This window comes from Coregonus lavaretus (genome assembly GCF_964263955.1).
Source record: "Coregonus lavaretus genome assembly, chromosome: 13".
NCBI classification, from domain to species: domain Eukaryota; kingdom Metazoa; phylum Chordata; class Actinopteri; order Salmoniformes; family Salmonidae; genus Coregonus; species Coregonus lavaretus.
In genome coordinates this window covers 7,652,213-7,675,338 of record NC_140000.1, presented here as the reverse complement: position 1 = coordinate 7,675,338, position 23,126 = coordinate 7,652,213, and the positions used below count along the sequence as shown (strand labels likewise).

Sequence of the window (23,126 nt, the reverse complement as noted above, 5' to 3'; positions counted from 1 at the left end):
TCTCTCTCTCTCTCTCTCTCTCTCTCTCATGTGAGACGTTTTACAATACTTGTGAACAATGTTCCCTCAAAAGGCTACTGTGGCTATTTGATCATAATGTGGCCTACAGGAGTGGCCTACCATCAAAAACAATGGAGAAAATGCATCCCATAACATTTTAACATGGAAATAGCTGTTCTATCATTCAGCCTACAGTAGCAGCCAATGTGTGGTGTTCAATGTAGGCCTACATTTCATGAGACTTTTGAAAAAAACATGCAGGGCTTGACATTAACTTGTTTATCCACTTGTCCTTCAGACAAGGAGGTGACTGAAAATGTTTTTGTGTTGTTTGATGCAAGAAAACACTTTACAAAATAAAATATATGATTATTCCCATAGCATTATTACAGAGACTTAGACACTTATGCTACCCTCTGCCTATTGGCTACTTAGCTTATTCAAGCCCATCTCAAAATACAACACTGCCCTTTAAGACAAAAAAAAGGTCTTTACCTGACTCACTTTTCAAAGAGGTCTAGGATTGTACACGTTTTGTGCTCTTGTAGGAAGCAATCACTCCCCTATTCCTGACTACAAATTATATATAACTGGGCTAATAACTCAATAACTAAAATCAAATAAAATTGTATTGGTCACATAAACATACTTAGCAGATGTTATTGCGGGTGTAGCGAAATGCTTGCGTTCCTAGCTCCAACAGTGCAGTAGTATAACAATTCACAATACACACAAATCTCAAAGTAAAATAATGGAACTAGCAAAGGATACGAACAAAATGTGCACGTGTGGCTACATGCAGCTCTATCGCTTTGATTTAAAAACAAGCGCATCTACTCACAACTGTTCATGCTGTAAACACTGTCCAGTTCAAAGTAAACCGCACAGATTCATATATGGCAATGGTCTATTTGCATATAGGCCTACTGCAGCTCTGATTGGTTATGCCACACCGGTCTGTGTAGAGTACGGGCTGAGTCGTGCCTGTCAATGCAATAGAATCCTACTCCGATGCGTTCTGCCTACAACAAAATATCTTGCATAGTTTGTTTTGTTTCGGTATGTTGCATTGAAAGTGGCTAATATTGCGTTGATTCAACAAAAATTGCCACAGTAAAGGGAAACGTTGATAGTGTTAACAAGGAAAACTCTAGAACACTACCTACCAACCTTTCTAAGTCAAGATCACTTTCTGAGTCAAAATGCAAGCCGAGATCTACCCCCAAAATTTTACAAAATTAAATAAACGTAAGCCTATGAAACATTAACCAATTAAAAACAGTACTGTAGCAATGAGGTTGGTGCAGTAAGATATAGGCCCAATACATTATCACTGCATATTGGCTTTGCTTGAATTGCCCTGCCAATGCATTGTTGTTCGGGCCATTTAAGAAATATATAAATTATATTAAAACATTTGAGGTAGGCTATATGATCACACCGGTAATTGATCCGTTGTTGTATTACTTTTGAGGCACAGCTGAGTGAGCGTACATTTCAATAATTTGCTTTTTATTTTTATTTTATTGGGCTGATGGTACCTGCATCTGATGGTCAGTCTCAGCGGAAGGAGAGAGCAGCAGACTGGGGGTCCGCCTCTCAACATCCCTCCGCTTTCCCTTTCCTCCACTGACACTGACCAAAAAGGGACACCTTCTTCCAGCTGTTGGCGAAACTCGAGTCGCATCGCATTATTTCCGCCTCATGCACAAATTCATGTTGTTCCTCCTAAGACCCAAGCCGCTATTAATAACAACAACGCAAGTCTATCGATACACTGTCCTACTCATTCATTACTGCTGCAGTGCTCATTGTAGAGCTGAGTGGAAATAGGAAGAACGCGCATTTTATGGCTTATAAAAGTGTTGAATACAAAGTGTTGACAGTGCTGAGTAAGAACTTAAACATGAACTCACTCTAGTCATGGTTTTAAATGTTTTGAAATCTCACAGTATCAACTTTGCTGTAGCTTTCTTTTATACCTGCTACGTTACTGCAGACACGGTAATCTGAGCCATCTGATTGGCCAGCGTTAGGCCTATAGTGCTCTTGATTTGCTCTCCGGGGCCGCCGGGAAGGAAGAGTTTGTACCTTCAGACACATGAAATGGTTCAAAATGGCAACAGTTTGCCTACACGGTGCGCAGGGCAGCTGAATCGGGTGCACCGAACTCCAACAGCCCGAGACATTTTTTTTTTTTTAAAGGAACACAATGCTTTAACGTTGGGTTTTTTACAGAAATGTTTGGAGATTGACTAGGGATGAAGTTCAATCTCGTGCTTCTCTCCTTGGGCTGATATTTCTTCTGCGTGGCAGTCCCGCGGGAGCTGCGTGGCAGTCTCGGGGCTCCTGCGCGCCCGCGCATGTTGCACAGCCTAGAGGGAGCATTGCTTGTGAGTACCAGAAGTCCTCACGAGAATAGTAAACAAACCAAAAATTTCAAATCAAATCAAATTGTATTGGTCACATGCGCCGAATACAACAGGTGCAGACATTACAGTGAAATGCTTACTTACAGCCCTTAACCAACAGTGCATTTATTTTTTACCAAAAAAGTAAAAATAAAACAACAACAAAAAAAGTGTTGAGAAAAAAAAGAGCAGAAGTAAAATAACATAACAGTAGGGAGGCTATATATACAGGGGGGTACCGGTGCAGAGTCAATGTGCGGGGGCACCGGCTAGTTGAGGTAGTTGAAGTAATATGTACATGTGGGTAGAGTTAAAGTGATTATGCATAAATAATTAACAGAGTAGCAGCAGCGTAAAAAGGATGGGGTGGGGGGGCAGTGCAAATAGTCTGGGTAGCCATGATTAGCTGTTCAGGAGTCTAATGGCTTGGGGGTAGAAGCTGTTGAGAAGTCTTTTGGACCTAGACTTGGCACTCCGGTACCGCTTGCCGTGCGGCAGCAGAGAGAACAGTCTATGACTAGGGTGGCTGGAGTCTTTGACAATTTTGAGGGCCTTCCTCTGACACCGCCTGGTATAGAGGTCCTGGATGGCAGGAAGCTTGGCCCCAGTGATGTACTGGGCCGTACGCACTACTCTCTGTAGTGCCTTGCGGTCGGAGGCCAAGCAGTTGCCATACCAGGCGGTGATGCAACCAGTCAGGATGCTCTCGATGGTGCAGCTGTATAATTTTTTGAGGATCTGAGGACCCATGCCAAATCTTTTCAGTCTCCTGAGGGGGAATAGGCTTTGTCGTGCCCTCTTCACGACTGTCTTGGTGTGTTTGGACCATGATAGTTCGTTGGTGATGTGGACACCAAGGAACTTGAAGCTCTCAACCTGTTCCACTACAGCCCCGTCGATGAGAATGGGGGCGTGCTCAGTCCTCTTTTTTTTCCTGTAGTCCACAATCATCTCCTTTGTCTTGGTCACGTTGAGGGAGAGGTTGTTGTCCTGGCACCACACGGCCAGGTCTCTGACCTCCTCCCTATAGGCTGTCTCATCGTTGTCGGTGATCAGGCCTACCACTGTTGTGTCGTCGGCAAACTTAATGATGGTGTTGGAGTCGTGCCTGGCCATGCAGTCATGGGTGAACAGAGAGTACAGGAGGGGGCTGAGCACGCACCCCTGAGGGGCCCCCATGTTGAGGATCAGTGTGGCAGATGTGTTGTTACCTACCCTTACCACCTGGGGGCGGCCCGTCAGGAAGTCCAGGATCCAGTTGCAGAGGGAGGTGTTTAGTCCCAGGATCCTTAGCTTAGTGATGAGCTTAGAGGGCACTATGGTGTTGAATGCTGAGCTGTAGTCAATGAATAGCATTCTCACGTAGGTGTTCCTCTTGTCCAGGTGGGAAAGGGCAGTGTGGAGTGCAATAGAGATTGCATCATCTGTGGATCTGTTGGGGCGGTATGCAAATTGGAGTGGGTCTAGGGTTTCTGGGATAATGCTGTTGATGTGAGCCATGACCAGCCTTTCAAAGCACTTCATGGCTACAGACGTCAGTGCTACGGGTCGGTAGTCATTTAGGCAGGTTATCTTAGAGTCCTTGGGCACGGGGACTATGGTGGTCTCCTTGAAACATGTTGGTATTACAGACTCAGTCAGGGACATGTTGAAAATGTCAGTGAAGACACTTGCCAGTTGGTCAGCACATGCTCGGAGTACACGTCCTGGTAATCCGTCTGGCCCTGCGGCCTTGTGAATGTTGACCTGCTTAAAAAGTCTTACTTTTTTAACATCGGCTACGGAGAGCGTGATCACATAGTCATCCGGAACAGCTGGTGCTCTCATGCATGCTTCAGTGTTGCTTGCCTCGAAGCGAGCATAGAAGTGGTTTAGCTCGTCTGGTAGGCTTGTGTCACTGGGCAGCTCGCGGCTGTGCTTCCCTTTGTAGTCTGTAATAGTTTTCAAGCCCTGCCACATCCGACGAGCGTCAGAGCCAGTGTAGTACGATTCAATCTTAGTCCTGTATTGACTCTTTGCCTGTTTGATGGTTCGTCGGAGGGCATAGCGGGATTTCTTATAAGCGTCCGGGTTAGAGTCCCGTTCCTTGAAAGCGGCAGCTCTACCCTTTAGCTCAGTGCGGATGTTTCCTGTAATCCATGTCTTCTGGTTGGGGTATGTACGTACGGTCACTGTGGGGATGACATCATCAATGCACTTATTGATGAAGCCAGTGACTGATGTGGTGTACTCCTCAATGCTATCTGAAGAATCCCGGAACATGTTCCAGTCTGTGCTAGCAAAACAGTCCTGTAGCTTAGCAGCTGCGTCATCTGACCACTTTTTTATTAACCGAGTCACTGGTGCTTCCTGCTTTAGTTTTTGCTTATAAGCAGGAATCAGGAGGATAGATTTATGGTCACATTTGCCAAATGGAGGGCGAGGGAGAGCTTTGTATGCGTCTCTGTGTGTGGAGTAAAGGTGGTCTAGAGTTTTTTTTCCTCTGGTTGCACATTTAACATGCTGGTAGAAATTAGGTAGAACGGATTTAAGTTTCCCTGCATTAAAGTCCCCGGCCACTAGGAGCGCTGCATCTGGATGAGCGTTTTCCTGTTGATTTATGGCCTTGTACAACTCATTCAGTGCAATCTTAATGCCAGCATTGGTTTGTGGTGGTAAATAGACAGCTATGAAAAATATAGATGAAAACTCTCTTGGTAAATAGTGTGGTCTACAGCTTATCATAAGATACTCTACCTCAGGCGAGCAAAACCTCGAGACTTCCTTAGTATTTGATTTTGTGCACCAGCTGTTGTTTACAAATATACACAGACCGCCACCCCTTGTCTTACCGGAGTCAGCCGTTCTATCCTGCCGATGTAGCGTATAGCCCGCTAGCTGTATGTTATCCATGTCGTCGTTCAGCCACGACTCGGTGAAACATAAGATATTACAGTTTTTAATGTCCCGTTGGTAGGACAACCGTAATCTTAGGTCATCCAATTTGTTATCCAATGATTGAAGATTGGCTAATAGGATTGATGGAAGAGGCAGTTTACTCGCTCGCCGTCGGATCCTTACAAGGCACCCCGATCTACATCCACGATATCTCCGTCTCTTCCTCACGCGAATGACGGAGATTTGGGCCTTGTCGTGTGTCTGTATGATATCCTTCGCGGCACCTCGTTGAAGAAAAAATCTTCGTCCAATACGAGGTGAGTAATCGCTGTCCTGATATCCAGAAGCTCTTTTTGGTTATAAGAGACGATGGCAGAAACATTATGTACAAAATAAATTACAAATAACGCGGAAAAACACACATAATAGTACAATTGGTTAGAGGGCTGTAAAACGGCAGCCATCTTTTCCGGCGCTGTGAGGACATTTAGCTGGTCCTCACTTGTAAAAAGGCTATTTTAGGCTTAGGAATTAGATTTAGGGATAGGGTTAGAATTTGGGGTTAGGTTTAGAGTTAGGATTAGGTTTAGGGGTTAGGTTTAGGGGTTAGAGAAAATAGGATTTTGAATGGGAATCAATTGTGTGTCTCCACAAGGTTAGTTAAACAAGACTGTGTGTTTGTGCAAAAGAGAAGTGTGTATAGTGGGGCTTAGCGGTGATGTCATAGTGTTTCCACTGTGGTGAGTGTGCATTCCTGGGCCATGAAACACCGCTGCAGCCGTCTGTGTTTTCTCTAGCTCTGTGTAGCCTCTGCCTTCAGTAAACTTGATCTGGTATAGATCTGAACGCCCAGTGTTGGAGGAGGTCACGTATTGATCTGAACGTCCAGTGTTGGAGGAGGTCTGGTATTGATCTGAACGTCCAGTGTTGGAGGAGGTCTGGTATTGATCTGAACGTCCAGTGTTGGAGGTGGTCTGGGATATAATCACATCAACAGGACTGGAGTAACAAAATGGAGAGGAGTTATAGGTAACAGTCTGGGGGGGGGGGGGGGGTCTCCTATGCCAATCCAAAAAGCCCCTCCTCTTTCCTCTTCGTCTCCTCCTGAGAGTTCCTTCTCTTTTATTCCCTTTACAATGGATATTCCTCCCTCAGCCTGGACATTGCACCCTTCCCCCTATCCCCTCTTCCCACCTTCTCCTTTCCTTCTCTCTCCTCTGCCCTCATCCCCCCCCCCCCCCCCCCCCCCCCTCAGTCCTCCCCCCACTCATTCTCTCTCCTCCTGCCACATGACAAGGTTTATCGCTCCCGTGGGCTTCCAGGTTCAAAATACCATGATACAACACACTGTGTGTGTGGAGGGGGTACACTGTATTCACCAGACCATAGCATAATTATCCTGCCCTCCTGGAGGACAGACACACACACACAGCTCAGTCAGCAAGGTATAAAGGAGTATCAGCAACAGAACCTCACTCAGAGAGGATGGGAGAGCAACAGAAGGGCAGATGGGATGGGACACTCTAAATGAGTGTGGTTATTGAAGAGGAACACAGACACACACAAAAAGCAAAACAAGCACATTGATCAGACACACGGCACACAAATATAAATGTTATCAGATCATATGTAATTTAATTGAACCGTATCTAATGTAATTGCACATGGTCAATGGACTGATTGACAGAGGAACAGAGGACACGTGCTGCCTGTGTGTGTGTGTGTTGCTTTCATTAGAGAGATGGTTTAAAGGGGTGGACATATTTTATTATTAATGTGTGTGAGGTCACTGGGACAAGGACCGTGTCTAAGTACTCTCTCTCTCTCTCTCACACTCACCTTGGGATCCAGAGTTAATCTGTATAAGGTCTTCATACACCATCAGAGTGGCAGCTCTCTCTGGTAGCAGCTCCAGACTGAGAGAGGAAAACACTGGAATACACACATTTATACATTTTAGTCATTTAGCAGACACTCTTATCCAGAGCTACTTACAGTAGTGAGTGCATCCATTTTTGTACTGGTCCCCCGGGGGAATCGAACCCACAACCCTGCCGTTGCAAGCGCCATGCTCTACCAATTGAGCCACACGGGACCCAGTCATTAATTTATTAAAATCACACTAAACCACACTGTGGCTCATTTTTCATTCTCACTAATAAAAGGTAAACTATTGAATTTTGGTTTTCCTCTCAACTTTTCTTTATTTTCTAACATTGTGGTTGGTAGGAAAACATACTTGATGATCTAACTTTCCCTTTTATATTCTCAGTGATCTGCCTCTACTCTTAAACCACCGGATGCTGTTTTTCATAGCGCCCTTCGTTTTATCACAGGAGACCGTTCTATTACTCATCACTGTATTCTTTACCAAAAGGTTGGCTGGACCTCTATAAAGTCATGTAGATCACATCATTACGCTCTTTTTGTTTACAAACTTCAGACTTACCTTAGCTAACATCACTATTAAGATTTAAAATGACAAGTCATCAAACCCGTTCACAGGGTTGGTTACCTCTGGAGACTCCTTTGGTGTCTAGAGCGTTAGGTCAATCAGCCTTTAAATTCCTTGCACCTTACGTGGGGAATGATCTACAATACACTTGGAGGAATTGGTGCCTCTAGGGCATTTCAGACGGTTGTTAGGGGACCTTTTATATGAATGTGTAGTTGAATGTGTTTATTGTATTTTGATGTGTATTGTGGTGCTATACAGGGCTCCTCTGGTCTCAGCATTGACACCCTGTCAAAATAAAGGCTGAATAAAAATCATACAACAGACCAAAGTTCTCTACTCTTTCCTACTTCCGCTGGCTTCCTGTCACCCCTCCTTTCCTTTCTCGGTCACTCCTCCTTTCCCCTCTCTGTCACTCCTAGTGCTGATAAGCATGTGTGTGTGTGTGTGTGTGTGTGTGTGTATGTGTGTGAACAATTTGAAAGTGGTGGGTGAGGATAATGGGGGTGTTCCATTACAGCTTTATTATAATAAGTATCCCCCTCCTCCATCACACACACCTCCCCCCATGGCCTCTTGGGAGGGCTGTGTGTGTGTGACGGGGGGGGACGTGGTCACTTATTATAATAAAGCTGTAATGGAACACCCCCATTATCCTCACACAGATTGTTCACACACATACTTTGTAGATTTTACTACTTTGACCTACCAGGCAGTCTGGTGGGTCTCCAGGGGGCGGAGTTTGGCACGTAGCCCTGTCTGGTTGCTGTGACGACCAGCAGGGTTCCAAGGCGGTAGGGAAAGCGCAGGTAGGCGTTGCCGTCGGCAGCGGAGGTCTCTGTGGTTACAGGGGTGTGGTTGGCGAAGAGCTCGATGGTGGCTCCGCCCAGGGGCTGGTGGGTACTGGCATCACTCAGGTGAACCTTCAGAGTCACCTCTACACAGAGAGAGAGAGAGAGAGAGAGTTACACACACTGCTAAGTTATACTTTTACTTCACTAAATTCCCAAATAAAATAATGTACATTTTGACTGACACCCAAAAGTACTCGTTACATTTTGAATGCTTAGCAGGACAGGAAAATGGTCCAATTCACACACTTATCAAGAGAACATCCCTTGTCATCTCTACTGCCTCTAATCTGGCGGACTCACTAAACACAAATGCTTCATTTGTAAATGATGTCTGAGTGTTGGAGTGTGCCCCTGGCTTTCTGTAAATATTTTTATTTATTTTTTTATTGTGCTGTCTGGTTAGCTTAATATCAGGAATTTGAAATGATTTATACTTGTACTACTTAAATATATTTGAGCAATTACATTTACTTTTGATACTTAAGTATATTTAAAACCAAATAATTTTAGACTTTTACTCAAGTAATTTTTACTGGTTGACTTTCACTTTTACTTGAGTCATTTTCTATGAAGGTATCTTTATTTTTACTCCAGTATGACAATTGGGTACTTTTTCCACCACTGGTGCACCACACAGACTCAGACTTGTCACTAATTGTCTGTAATTAGTTGGCCTTTAATCTCTAATGAGTCCCATTTGATCTGAAAATGAACAAACTTTGCCTAATGAAGCGTATCAATGTCCAGCCCAACAGAAGATGAATCCTAGAACATAGCCTAGGCATATATACAGTAGTACATACAGGAGTCAGGATAAGCTTTCTGACTCAGTTACATTTGACATTGGCAGTTAACAGCCAATCACAGTGAGTGGCCAAAACCCAATTTCCTGGTTACCAGCCAATAGTAAGGCTCTGTCAAAACAATGGGCCCTTTCGCTGTTTCTTGATGGCTGAGGAAGGAAGTCTCTGAGCACACATCTCCTTTATTACTGTCACACACCTTCCTGGAAACTGCTGAATAACATACTTCCATTAACTCGGTTGGATAGCAGAGCATTGTAAAGCTTGCCACACACACACACACACACACACACACACACACACACCTAGTTCATGCAGTGCCAGAGATAAACTGGGACAGAGCAACAACCCTCTCTCAAGTGGAACACCCAGACTGGCCAAGCTTGTCTAGTCTAGACCTTTGTTAGGGTCCTATCAAATCTGTTGAATTTTCTGCCTGATTCCGTTTCGTTTTTCCAGGTTTCCGTTTTCCCCTGTTTTTTCAGGTTCACTCTCAAAATTGCACTTGATTACAACAACTAAATTGGATGTTCTAGAAATGTAGATTTTTGGGTGTAGATAACCTTTAATTCCAGTGAGCACCTAATATTTTCTGGTAGAGTTTGCAAAACAAATACCCACTGGATTGATGCAAATAATCATGATAAAATTCTGCCAGGTAAGCATAGGCTACTTTGTAGTTAACATTTACTTGAGAATGTTTTTGGGAAAGCCTTTCCATCTACCAGAAGATTTGACATTAGCATCATCGCTAACGGCTACAAGAGGTAGCTGCACGCACCACACACACAGACGGGGAATTCTCCTTGCCTCTTCAGAAAGTTGATCACTGATGCATTCTGTTCATGTCTTATGATAAACTTGGGCAAATTAATCATGTTTCAATACATTTAGTTGACTCCCTACTGTTCAATACATTTAGTTGATTCCCTACTGTTCAATACATTTAGTTGATTCCCTACTGTTCAATACATTTAGTTGATTCCCTACTGTTCAATACATTTTTTTATATTGTTGAATTCTATTTTATTGTCTGGATTCCGTGATTCCGTCCGTGTTCTCCATATCGCAGATTTTATATGGTGCCACTTTATAAAACAAGGATGGAGGACAGAGAGGGTATACTGATAAATAGAAAATAAGAGCCGAATGGGAGACAAGTTTCACAAGAGAACTCCAAGTATTTAGAACACTTTAGTTTCAGTGAGCGTGAGTTGTGCGAGGCTAACATTTGCAAGGTAACACTTACCTTTACCCAGGCCAGAACCCTAACCTTTACCATTGTGGAGAACGGCACTTTGCAGGAGTCATACGGTGTGAGTGAGACAGAGAGAGTGAGACAGAGCGAGAACAACCAGGAAAAAGAGAGCTTGTGTTTCAAGCCTAGACCTTTAAAAAAGTCAGATTATGCACACACACACACACACACACACACACACACACACACACACACACACACACACAAGCCCTTTTCAGCTTGTTTCATAAAGGAGCTTGGCTAACCACTTAACGGTGACTTGGTACCAACACTGTAAACAAATGTCTGGTCTGGCAGGTTATGTAAACAACAGTAATGTGTGCTAATATCTAACAAGGCTACTTTAGCCATACTTCATCACTGAAATAAGTAGGAGCTCCGTCTAGTACAGTCACCTACAGCAAGGGGAACAATTAATTTCAGCAACACAAAACACACATCTTCCTCATCTCTCTGCTATTACACCATCTACTTACTCCTCTGTCGTATACGTGCCCACAAACGCACACCCTCTCACACACACACACACCCCCTCTCACAAACACACCCCCTCTCTCACAAACCCTCTCACAAACACACCCCCTCTCACACACACCCCCTCTCTCACAAACACACCCCCTCTCTCACAAACCCTCTCACAAACACACCCCCTCTCACACACACCCCCTCTCTCACAAACACACCCCCTCTCACACACACCCCCTCTCACACACACCCCCTCTCTCATCTACATGTTTCCATATGGCAGACGCTTGTCTCTGTGATAATGGGAGTGGTGTTTGATTATTGTCCCTTAATTAAGGCTGAAAGGGTGTGCCCCTCCCCCCTCCCGAACATACACATACCCGTCCTTTACCCTTACATACACACACCCACACTTACCCCGTCCCCCAACCCCAGGACATGCTCACCCATCTCCCCAGGCTAGATTATTATTAATGTAACAGATACACTGACACACAGAGGATCAGACAAATACAGACTATAGGGGGTGGAGTCCTATAGGAGCCATGTTCTACTCTGTAGCTCAGTTGGTAGAGCATGCCGCTTGCAACGCCAGGGTTGTGGGTTTGATTCCCACGGGGGACCAGTATGAAGAAAAAAAAATTATGCACTCACTAACTGTAAGTTGCTCTGGATAAGAGCGTCTGCTAAATGACTGAAATGTAAAAAATGAAATGAGCCGGACTCCTACAGATTCTCTATCTACAGTGAAAAGTATTTGATCCCCTGCTGATTTTGTACGTTTGCCCACTGACAAAGACATGATCAGTCTATAATTTTAATGGTAGGTTTATTTGAACAGTGAGACAGAATAACAACAAAAAAATCCAGAAAAACGCATGTCAAAAATGGTATAAATTGATTTGCATTTTAATGAGGGAAATAAGTATTTGACCCCTCTGCAAAACATGACTTAGTACTTGGTGGCAAAACCCTTGTTGGCAATCACAGAGGTCAGACGTTTCTTGTAGTTGGCCACCAGGTTTGCACACATCTCAGGAGGGATTTTATCCCACTCCTCTTTGCAGATCTTCTCCAAGACATTAAGGTTTCGAGGCTGACGTTTGGCAACTCGAACCTTCAGCTCCCTCCACAGATTTTCTATGGGATTAAGGTCTGGAGACTGGCTAGGCCACTCCAGGACCTTAATGTGCTTCTTCTTGAGCCACTCCTTTGTTGCCTTGGCCGTGTGTTTTGGGTCATTGTCATGCTGGAATACCCATCCACGACCAATTTTCAATGCCCTGGCTGAGGGAAGGAGGTTCTCACCCAAGATTTGACAGTACATGGCCCCGTCCATCGTCCCTTTGATGCGGTGAAGTTGTCCTGTCCCCTTAGCAGAAAAACACCCCCAAAGCATAATGTTTCCACCTCCATGTTTGATGGTAGGGATGGTGTTCTTGGGGTCATAGGCAGCATTCCTCCTCCTCCAAACACGGTGAGTTGAGTTGATGCCCAAGAGCTCGATTTTGGTCTCATCTGACCACAAAACTTTCACCCAGTTCTCCTCTGAATCATTCAGATGTTCATTGGCAAACTTCAGACTGCCCTGTATATGTGCTTTCTTGAGCAGGGGGACCTTGCGGGCACTGCAGGATTTCAGTCCTTCACGGCGTAGTGTGTTACCAATTGTTTTCTTGGTGACTATGGTCCCAGCTGCCTTGAGATCATTTACAAGATCCTCCTGTGTAGTTATGGGCTGATTCCTCACCTTTCTCATGATCATTGCAACTCCACGAGGTGAGATCTTGCATGGAGCCCCAGGCCGAGGGAGATTGACAGTTATTTTGTGTTTCTTCCATTTGCGAATAATCGCACCAACTGTTGTCACCTTCTCACCAAGCTGCTTGGCGATGGTCTTGTAGCCCATTCCAGCCTTGTGTAGGTCTACAATCTTGTCCCTGACATCCTTGGAGAGCTCTTTGGTCTTGGCCATGATGGAGAGTTTGGAATCTGATTGATTGATTGCTTCTGTGGACAGGTGTATTTTATACAGGTAACAAACTGAGATTAGGAGCACTCCCTTTAAGAGTGTGCTCCTAATCTCAGCTCGTTACCTGTATAAAAGACACCTGGGAGACAGAAATCTTTCTGATTGAGAGGGGGTCAAATACTTATTTCCCCTCATTAAAATGCAAATCAATTTATAACATTTTTGACATGCGTTTTTCTGGATTTTTTTGTTGTTATTCTGTCTCTCACTGTTCAAATAAACCTACCATTAAAATTATAGACTGATCATTTCTTTGTCAGTGGGCAAACGTACAAAATCAGCAGGGGATCAAATACTTTTTTCCCCTCACTGTATATATCACTTTTCTCAAACTAGTTGCAACAACCATTTTAATTTTCACTGTAGTGGGTCTTTTAAGGGTAGTGAAAATATGCACTGTTACCATGGCGTTCCCCCCAACACAGAGGTCAGTGAGAGGGAGGCATTCTAATGGTACATCACTTCCTGTCCCAGTGTTCCGTCCTTCCTTAGGGGTACCAGCTGTGCTCACTCTGAAGAGCTCCCCTGGGAGACTGTGGTGCGCGCACACACTTACACACACACCTCCCCATTCTGATCCAATACATCTCTGGTGACATCATCCTTAAACAGGCTAAAGCCCTCTGACTGAGAGGTGCATCTCAAAACACACACAAATGTGTGTAAGAAGAGAAATGTGTTTTAGCAGCCCTGTTAAACCAGTCGTTCTCTCAGTAACTGGCTCCCGGTCTCTCTCTCTCTCTGTGTGTGTGTGTGTGTGTGTGTGCCATATGGAGGATAAAGGCATCAAAGGGAGTTTTTCCTGACCCGATGCTGAGATCTACCACCAAATAGCCCAAGCAACAGCAGCCAGAGCAACAGGGCGTGTGCGACACAGACAGTATGGGTGTGCGAGGAAGAGCCAGTGTGTTCATTATGTTTGTGTGAGTGTGTGGAGATGATTGATTATCAGACCCTGCTGTGAGGTAGAGGGAGTTGGGCATCATCACTGAGCCATAATAATGGCAGGACAGTAGCCTCCTCTGTCTGTGGCTACTAGCTGCTCTGACGGAGGGCTGCTGTGCTAAAGGTCGACTGGTTGTACTTATGGTATCCATGGTTACTGGTTATTAATTGTCAGATCAGGTCCTAGATACCGTTAACCCCTGCTGTTGATTTTATAACAGGGTTTTTTCCCCGCTCAACGCAAACACACAACACAGGTACTAGGATAGGGATAACCCACCACAATATCTTTAACATAACCTATCAAATTCTATCTTTAAAATATCCTGATGAATATTCCAGTATAGTAAATTAGTAGGCAGAGATTAAAGTATAGAGATAATAATTCCATCAACTCTGCACGAGAGGCTTTCTTTGGCACCATCACAACCTTTCACCTCCTCCTTGGCACACTAGGAAACTACAGTGTTCTGTGGTCGACGAAAGTAAATACTTTGAGTCATCTCATTAATACTTGGGGGATTCCCCATCTCTCTCCGTTTCTGCTCTTATTTGGCCTCTTTAACATACACTCTCTCCATTTCCTTCATCTATTTCCTGGTTTTGTGTGTATAAAGACGTGGGGACAGAGCATGATAGACTACATTGTTTTCGAAGAGGTATTGATTGAGAATGAGGGGTGCTGTAGCTCAGCTGGTGTTGCTGTTCTGTCTCTCTGGGGCATGGGGCCAAGATCCCTATCCAATCTGGGCTAGGGTGGATAAACTCACAGCCATAGTGGACCAATCTGGGCTAGGGTGGATAAACTCACAGCCATAGTGGACCAATCTGGGCTAGGGTGGATAAACTCACAGCCATAGTGGACCAATCTGGGCTAGGGTGGATAAACTCACAGCCATAGTGGACCAATCTGGGCTAGGGTGGATAAACTCACAGCCATAGTGGACCAATCTGGGCTAGGGTGGATAAACTCACAGCCATAGTGGACCAATCTGTGCTAGGGTGGATAAACTCACAGCCATAGTGGACCAATCTGGGCTAGGGTGGATAAACTCACAGCCATAGTGGACCAATCTGGGCTAGGGTGGATAAACTCACAGCCATAGTGGACCAATCTGGGCTAGGGTGGATAAACTCACAGCCATAGTGGACCAATCTGTGCTAGGGTGGATAAACTCACAGCCATAGTGGACCAATCTGGGCTAGGGTGGATAAACTCACAGCCATAGTGGACCAATCTGGGCTAGGGTGGATAAACTCACAGCCATAGTGGACCAATCTGGGCTAGGGTGGATAAACTCACAGCCATAGTGGACCAATCTGGGCTAGGGTGGATAAACTCACAGCCATAGTGGACCAATCTGGGCTAGGGTGGATAAACTCACAGCCATAGTGGACCAATCTGGGCTAGGGTGGATAAACTCACAGCCATAGTGGACCAATCTGGGCTAGGGTGGATAAACTCACAGCCATAGTGGACCAATCTGGGCTAGGGTGGATAAACTCACAGCCATAGTGGACCAATCTGGGCTAGGGTGGATAAACTCACAGCCATAGTGGACCAATCTGGGCTAGGGTGGATAAACTCACAGCCATAGTGGACCAATCTGGGCTAGGGTGGATAAACTCACAGCCATAGTGGACCAATCTGTGCTAGGGTGGATAAACTCACAGCCATAGTGGACCAATCTGGGCTAGGGTGGATAAACTCACAGCCATAGTGGACCAATCTGTGCTAGGGTGGATAAACTCACAGCCATAGTGGACCAATCTGGGCTAGGGTGGATAAACTCACAGCCATAGTGGACCAATCTGGGCTAGGGTGGATAAACTCACAGCCATAGTGGACCAATCTGGGCTAGGGTGGATAAACTCACAGCCATAGTGGACCAACTGCAGAAAACATACTCAGGTACTGTGTGTATTTATATGAAACCTTCACTTTCAGTGACACAAACTGACTTGAAGGTATATTTGAAGTGTTTCATTCCAAATCGCTATATATCCATTTTTTGTTTGTTTAAAGAACTTCTGAAAGAGATTGGTGTGTTCCCCCCCCCCCCCCCCCCCTGCACTCATTTAGTTAATGAAAAATACACATTTTATAAATAATAAAGAAATACATAAAAACGATTAAATATGTACAGAATTTACATGAGCTCTCTGCCTCGGCAACTAAAAAACTTTACCCATAAGCATTCATTTCTGATGAAAACAGAACATTTGTGGATATAGTGTTTTGGAAATAAACTCTTAATTTCCAAACAATATAGCTACTGTCACTGTGCTAGCTAGGCTATAACATCTATTTTGTGACAGAAAAATACAATTTAAAAAATGTAATTTGAAGGTACACAACAGACACTGTACTTTATTCAGTGTTTTGCCTAGTGCTTAACAAAAATCACAGCTCATATTCAGTCCCTCTTAATCCAATAATAAATATGTTATATTTTTCTGTTATTAATTAGCATTATGTCATTGATTTCGTTCAGACAGAAACAAATATATGTACTACTAAATTATAGATCTGGTGGAAAACTGCAGCAATGCCTCAACGAATACAGGTGTTGTGCTAGTGCATGTGTGTGCGTGCATGTGTGCGTACATGTGTGTATAAAGCACTGTTTTAGTAGTCTGTGCACAAGCCCAGAGGATAAGCAGAGTGCTGCAATGCAGTGTGTCGTATGCATAGGCACACACACAGTCCCCTCCCACAGTCCCCCCTCCCCCTCATCTGTACAAACAATAGTACGCAAGTATAAACACCATGGGACCACGCAGCCGTCATACCGCTCAGGAAGGAGATGCGTTCTGTCTCCTAGAGATGAACGTACTTTGGTGTGAAAAGTGCAAATCAATCCCAGAACAACAGCAAAAGACCTTGTGAAGATGCTGGAGGAAACAGGTACAAAAGTATCTATATCCACAGTAAAACGAGTCCTATATCGACATAACCTGAAAGGCCGCTCAGCAAGGAAGAAGCCACTGCTCCAAAACCACCATAAAAAAGCCAGACTACGGTTTGCAACTGATCATACTTTTTGGAGAAATGTCTTCTGGTCTGATGAAACAAAAATATAACTGTTTGGCCATAATGACCACCGTTATGTTTGGAGGAAAAAGGGGGGCCTGGTGCACTTCACAAAATAGATGGCATCATGAGGAAGGAAAATTATGTGGATATATTGAAGCAACATCTCAAGACATCAGTCAGGAAGTTAAAGCTTGGTCGCAAATGGGTCTTCCAAATGGACAATGACCCCAAGCATACTTCCAAAGTTGTGGCAAAATGGCTTAAGGACAACAAAGTCAAGGTATTGGAGTGGCCATCACAAAGCCCTGAGCTCAATCCTATAGAAAATGTGTGGGCAGAACTGAAAAAGTGTGCGCGAGCAAGGAGGCCTACAAACCTGACTCAGTTACACCAGCTCGGTCAGGAGGAATGGGCCAAAATTCATCCAACTTATTGTGGGAAGCTTGTGGAAGGCTACCCGAAACGTTTGACCCAAGTTAAACAATTTAAAGGCAATGCTACCAAATAGTAATTGAGTGTATGTAAACTTCTGACCCACTGGGAATGTGATGAAAGAAATAAAAGCTGAAATAAATCATTCTCTCTACTATTATTCTGACATTTCACATTCTTAAAATAAAGTGGTGATCCTAACTGACCTAAAACAGGGAATTAATTTTTACTAGGATTAAATGTCAGGAAATGTGAAAAACTGAGTTTAAATGTATTTGGCTAAGGTGTATGTAAACTCCCGACTTCAACTGTATATAGCTAGCTATGCGTCTGGAGAGGAGAGAAGAGGAGAAGCCATCAGTATCGACCAGAGCCCCAAGGAGGGCTGAAGGTTATACTGGGTCAGCGAGAGAGAGAGAGACAGTAAAATAAAATAAAAATTTACAAAACTGAGTTGAGATGCTCAGAAGGCATCAATCATTTTCGCTACAGAACTTAATAGGCTACTACCTCATGTTGACATCACGTGATAGTTGGGGACACTTCATATTCAGTTACACAGACAGACAGGGACACACAAAATAGTCCAATACATTACTGTTTGGTTAGAGTCTCTCACACAACTATGCGCACACACACAGTCACAGCAATATGATTAAGAAACTAAATTAGAATCAAAACTGAAGAAGCAACACACAGAGCTGCACAGTTCTCCAAGCAAAGTAGTGTGTGTGTGTGAGAATGAGTGAGTAAATGGGAGAAACAGATGCAGCTAGTCTTGGAAGCGCTCTACTCTTTATAAAAGGGAAGCTTTGGAGTGGCTGAATGAACTACCTCTGCAGCGATTCTGATTACGCTTTACAGTGTGTGTGACGTGTGTGCTGCCATTTCACTCATGTCTGTAACAATGAAAAAAAAAACAGAATGATCCAAATAGGTTGGGCCCAGCCTAAACCATTTCCAGCCCTGCCCCCAATTCAGCAGGAGGCTGTGAAAGAAGAGGCAGTGAAGCAAGAGCCACCTGTCATATACTGCCTTTCACTCTTTATAGAGAGAGGGTGGTGTGTGTGTGAGAGAGAGACATTCCTCCTCCCAGATGTCAATCTGCAGTATCTAGCTTATATTCATGTCTAGAGGAATCTACTGTATACGTGGTCAAATTCATACACAAAATGCTTTAAAGTTATCTCTCTCGTGGAATACTGCTGGTCTGAAAACAATCCATTACACAATGTTAAAGGGCAAAAAAACAAGCTCACGTTTCCACCTTATCTGAATCAGGAACAAAGTAAAAACCAAAATGATACATTTCAATTGAGAGGCTGCAGAAGAACTTGTCATCAACTAACGTTAGCTACAGCAGCTAACGTTAGCTAGCCTATTTTGCCAACAACATGCAATATCAGCTAGGTAAGATGTGGTGTTTTTGTTTCTGTGGAGGGCACGTTGTGAGACACAAAATCACTTTAAACCATTCAAATGATATAATACCTTGGCTAGATTAAACACGAACGACCACAGAGAGAGATATTCATAAAGTTTCGTGGCTGAAAAAACCTGCCAAATTATATAGTTGGCCAATTGAAAAGCTAACGAACGTAGCTACTAGCTAACTATCTAACGTTAGCACATTACAAGCCATCAAAGCCAAGGTATCGCTAGCTATATACGTAACTAACAAGCAAGACGAATTTATTGGGCACAACATCGCACAAGTACTTTGAATAAAGTGAACCATTTGTATTAGCTACTTACGTTACCTTTTAAATCGTTGTCTTCCTGCAGGGTTTTGGTTACCGCTTTCCACACATTGCATCCCAAAAGACAGAGCACTATCGCTGCGGTCCTGCTCAAATCCCCGACCCAAATCATTGCAGATGTCACACAAAAAACGGTTCAGATAAATATAAAATATTGGCTGGCTACATCAATGTATTGTACAATACACACATGTCCATCGGGCAAGACTCCATATTTTGTAGCATCAGCGTTCCCTCTATTTTCCCCCTCAGTATGTCCAGTTCAGTTCTGCATCCCACCGCTCTTGCCGCTCCGTCGGTTCTTTTTTTTTCTTCAAAAAAGAAAGAAAGTCACTAAAGCCAGGGCGGCCCCACGTTAACTATTCCGCTACCAGATGCTCCACCAACAGGCGCCTAGCAGAATCATTTGTGGGGTTTGACCGCCATCTGCAGGCGACTCACTGAAGTGGTTGTCTGACCACCACAAGATAACACATTTTGAAGAGTTTACAGCTTTATGATGATATTATGATTCATTAAAAACAAATACAGACTAACTCACCCAAACAAAAACAAAAATCTGAAACAGTACTGATGAAAAACGCCATTTAACCAGAGATGTATTTCCTACTTGCTACTAAAAACTTAAGAACTGCAAATAGAGAAACTTTACGGTCCACTAGTGCTGAGCAATTAGTGCTTTTTGAGGTCGGTTCGGTTTCAGTTCGATTATTAAAACATCACGGTTTTCGATTTCGGTTTCAATTATTTTTTTAAACATTAAATGCACTATGCATTATATGGGTTGAATGCTGTAATAACACAGAATAAAACAATTAATACAAGTCCCATGATGGTAGTGACTGCCCATTACTGCGTATCACTTATTAACCATCATTTATTGACATTATTTTACTAAAATATTTCAGTTGTGGAGTGTATTACATTTGTTTTATTTAATGACTATTATCTCATTCCAAGTCATCATCTCATCTCTATAGAGCTGCTGCTTGACACAATTTTAGTAGGCATACTTTTATTTACATTTTATTCATTTAGCAGACACTCTTATCCAGAGCGACTTACAGTTAGTGAGTGCATACATTATTATTATTATTTTTTTCATACTGGCCCCCCGTGGGAACCGAACCCACAACCCTGGCGTTGCAAGCGCCATGCTCTACCAACTGAGCTACACGGGGCAGTTTATGACTGCTGAATACCAACTATCAATCACTTAGGTAGAGACCCCTCTCGATTGCGCATTCTGCTGTCTTTTGTCTTGCTCTCTTGTCTGACCCACACTAACCGAACAGTAGCAGGCGTAAAAGAAACACAGACCGGACAAGTAGGTGCGCAATGTATTATGGTCATTGTAGTTAATTACCACGTTTTCTGTGCTAAGAATATTGGCCTGTTGGAAACTACAACTCCCTACTACATCACACAGTTCGGGCTTGATTTAACTTCGCTCTAGAGAAACTAAGGATTACTTTATACTATTCCAGGTATTCCTTAAAGAGGTAGGGTTTCAAGTGTCTTCGGAAGGTGGTCATTAGTAATAATTCACCAGTCTTTGCCCTCTCTTTTAACATTTACATCTCCACCCATAATGTTAATATTAATTAGGATAGGACACTCTTAACCAGACTTATTTGGTTTTTGATCTATAAAAAAATGAAAACGGCAGGCCATTGAAAAGTACTGAAACTGTGGGGTGATCTTGTCCTTTCATCTATGACATCTGCTATGACAGAAACTTGATAGGTGAAAGCAACATGGTGGAGACCAATAGTCATGGAAACCAGGCCTAGTATTCATAGCTGATTTTGAGAAGGCCTTTGATAAAGTACGAATAGAATTTATGCATAAAAATGCCTTGACTATTTTAATTTTGGAGAATCTCTTATACAATGGGTTAAAGTGAGGCTATGTATAGCAACCCCAGTTGTAAAATACACTGAACAAAAATATAAACGCAACATGTAAAGTGTTGGTCCCATGTTTCATGAGCTGAAATAAAATATCCCAGAAATGTTCCAATACGCACAAAAAGCGTATTTCTAAAAAATGTTGTGCACAAGTTTTTTTACATCCCTGTTAGTGAGCATTTCTCCTTTGCCAAGATAATCCATCCACCTTACAGGTGTGGCATATCAAGAAGCTGATTAAACAGCATGTTCATTACACAGGTGCACCTTGTGCTGGGGACAATAAAAGGCCACTCTAAAATGTGCAGTTTTTTCACACAACACAATGCCACAGATGCCTCAAGTTTTGTGGGAGTGTGCAATTGGCATGCTGACTGCAGGAATGTCCACCAGAGCTGTTGCCAGAGAATTGAATGTTAATTTCTCTACCATAAGCCACCTCCAACGTTGTTTTAGAGAATTTGGCAGTGAGTCCAACCGGCCTCACAACCGCAGACCATGTGTATGGCGTCGTGTTGGCGAGCAGATTGCTGATATCAACGTTGTGAACAGAGTGCCCCATGGTGACGGTGGGGTTATGGTATGGGCAGGCATAAACTTCGGACAACGAACACAATTGCATTTTATCAATGGATATTTGAATGCACAGAGATACCGAGACGGGATCCTGAGGCCCATTGTCGTGCCATTCATCCGCCGCCATCACCTCATGTTTCAGCATGATAATGCTCGGCCCCATGTCAGAAGGATCTGTACACAATTCCTGGAAGCTGAAAATATCCCAGTTCTTCCAGAGCCTGCATACTCACCTGACATGTCACCCATTGAGCATGTTTGGGATGCTCTGGATCGATGTGTATGACCACATGTTCCAGTTCCCGCCAATATACAACAACTTCGCACAGCCATTGAAGAGAAGTAGAACAATATTCCACAGGCCACAATCAATAGCCTGATCAACTCTATGCGAAGGAGATGTGTCGCTCTGCATGAGGCAAATGGTGGTAGCACCAGATAATGACTGGTTTTCTGATCCACACTCCTACCTTTTTTTAAAGGTATCTGTGACCAATAGACACATATCTGTATTCCCAGTCATGTGAAATCCATAGATTAGGGTCTCATTTATTTATTTCAATTTACTTTTTTCCTTATTTGAACTGTAACTCAGTAAAATCTTTGAAATTGTTGCATGTTGCGTTTATATTTTTGTTCAGTATACTAAATAATGGCTACTTCTGAGAAATAATTAAACTGTCAAGAGGAGTGAAACAAGGTTGTCCAGTTTCGACGTATCTATTTATTATGGCCATCAAAATGTTATCTATTAAAATTAGATCCAACAATAATATCAAGGGGCTAGAAATCCGGGGCTTAAAAACAAAGCGTCAGTGTGCGCTGAGGACTCATGCTGTCTTTTAAATCCACCATTTGGAACTCTGCAAAGCCTCATGGAGGATCTAGATAATTTCTCTAACCTCTCTGGAATACAACTGAACTATGATAAGTGTACCATATTAAGTAGGCTATTGGATTGCTTTCACATTACCGTGTAGTTTACCAATAAAATGGTCTGAAGGTAAAGTGGACGTACTCGGTATTAAAATCCTGAAAGAAAGAAACAATCTCACTACAATACATTTTAATAGAAAGTTAGCAAAAATAGATAAGATCTTGCTACCATGGTCTATTTGTGGAAAAATTTAGTCACATCCCAGTTTGCAATTTCAGTTTAATCCACCAGAAAAGGCCCATTACAACAAATATTATGTCTAAACTCAAATCTACTAATTGATTTTTAAAAATCATGACTTTTGGAGAAAAAAAATTACAAATTGTATAATCTTTGTTAATGATGTCATAAATATGACTGGTGGAGTTATGTCA

The 23,126-nt window shown here is 43.2% G+C and overlaps 1 pseudogene across 1 annotated transcript in view; it reads right to left on the bottom strand.

The window, feature by feature from the left end:
* The window catches only part of LOC311140322 (protein FAM171A1-like), a 30,711-nt pseudogene extending 11,117 nt beyond the window's left edge, over positions 1-19,594 (bottom strand). Inside the window, exons 1-3 of the transcript XR_014615487.1 lie at positions 19,330-19,594; positions 8,453-8,680; positions 7,122-7,220 (exon numbers count right to left, since the gene is read on the bottom strand). The product of XR_014615487.1 is annotated as a protein FAM171A1-like (transcript). The remainder of the gene's footprint in view (positions 1-7,121; positions 7,221-8,452; positions 8,681-19,329) is intronic.
* Positions 19,595-23,126: the final 3,532 nt, after the last annotated feature.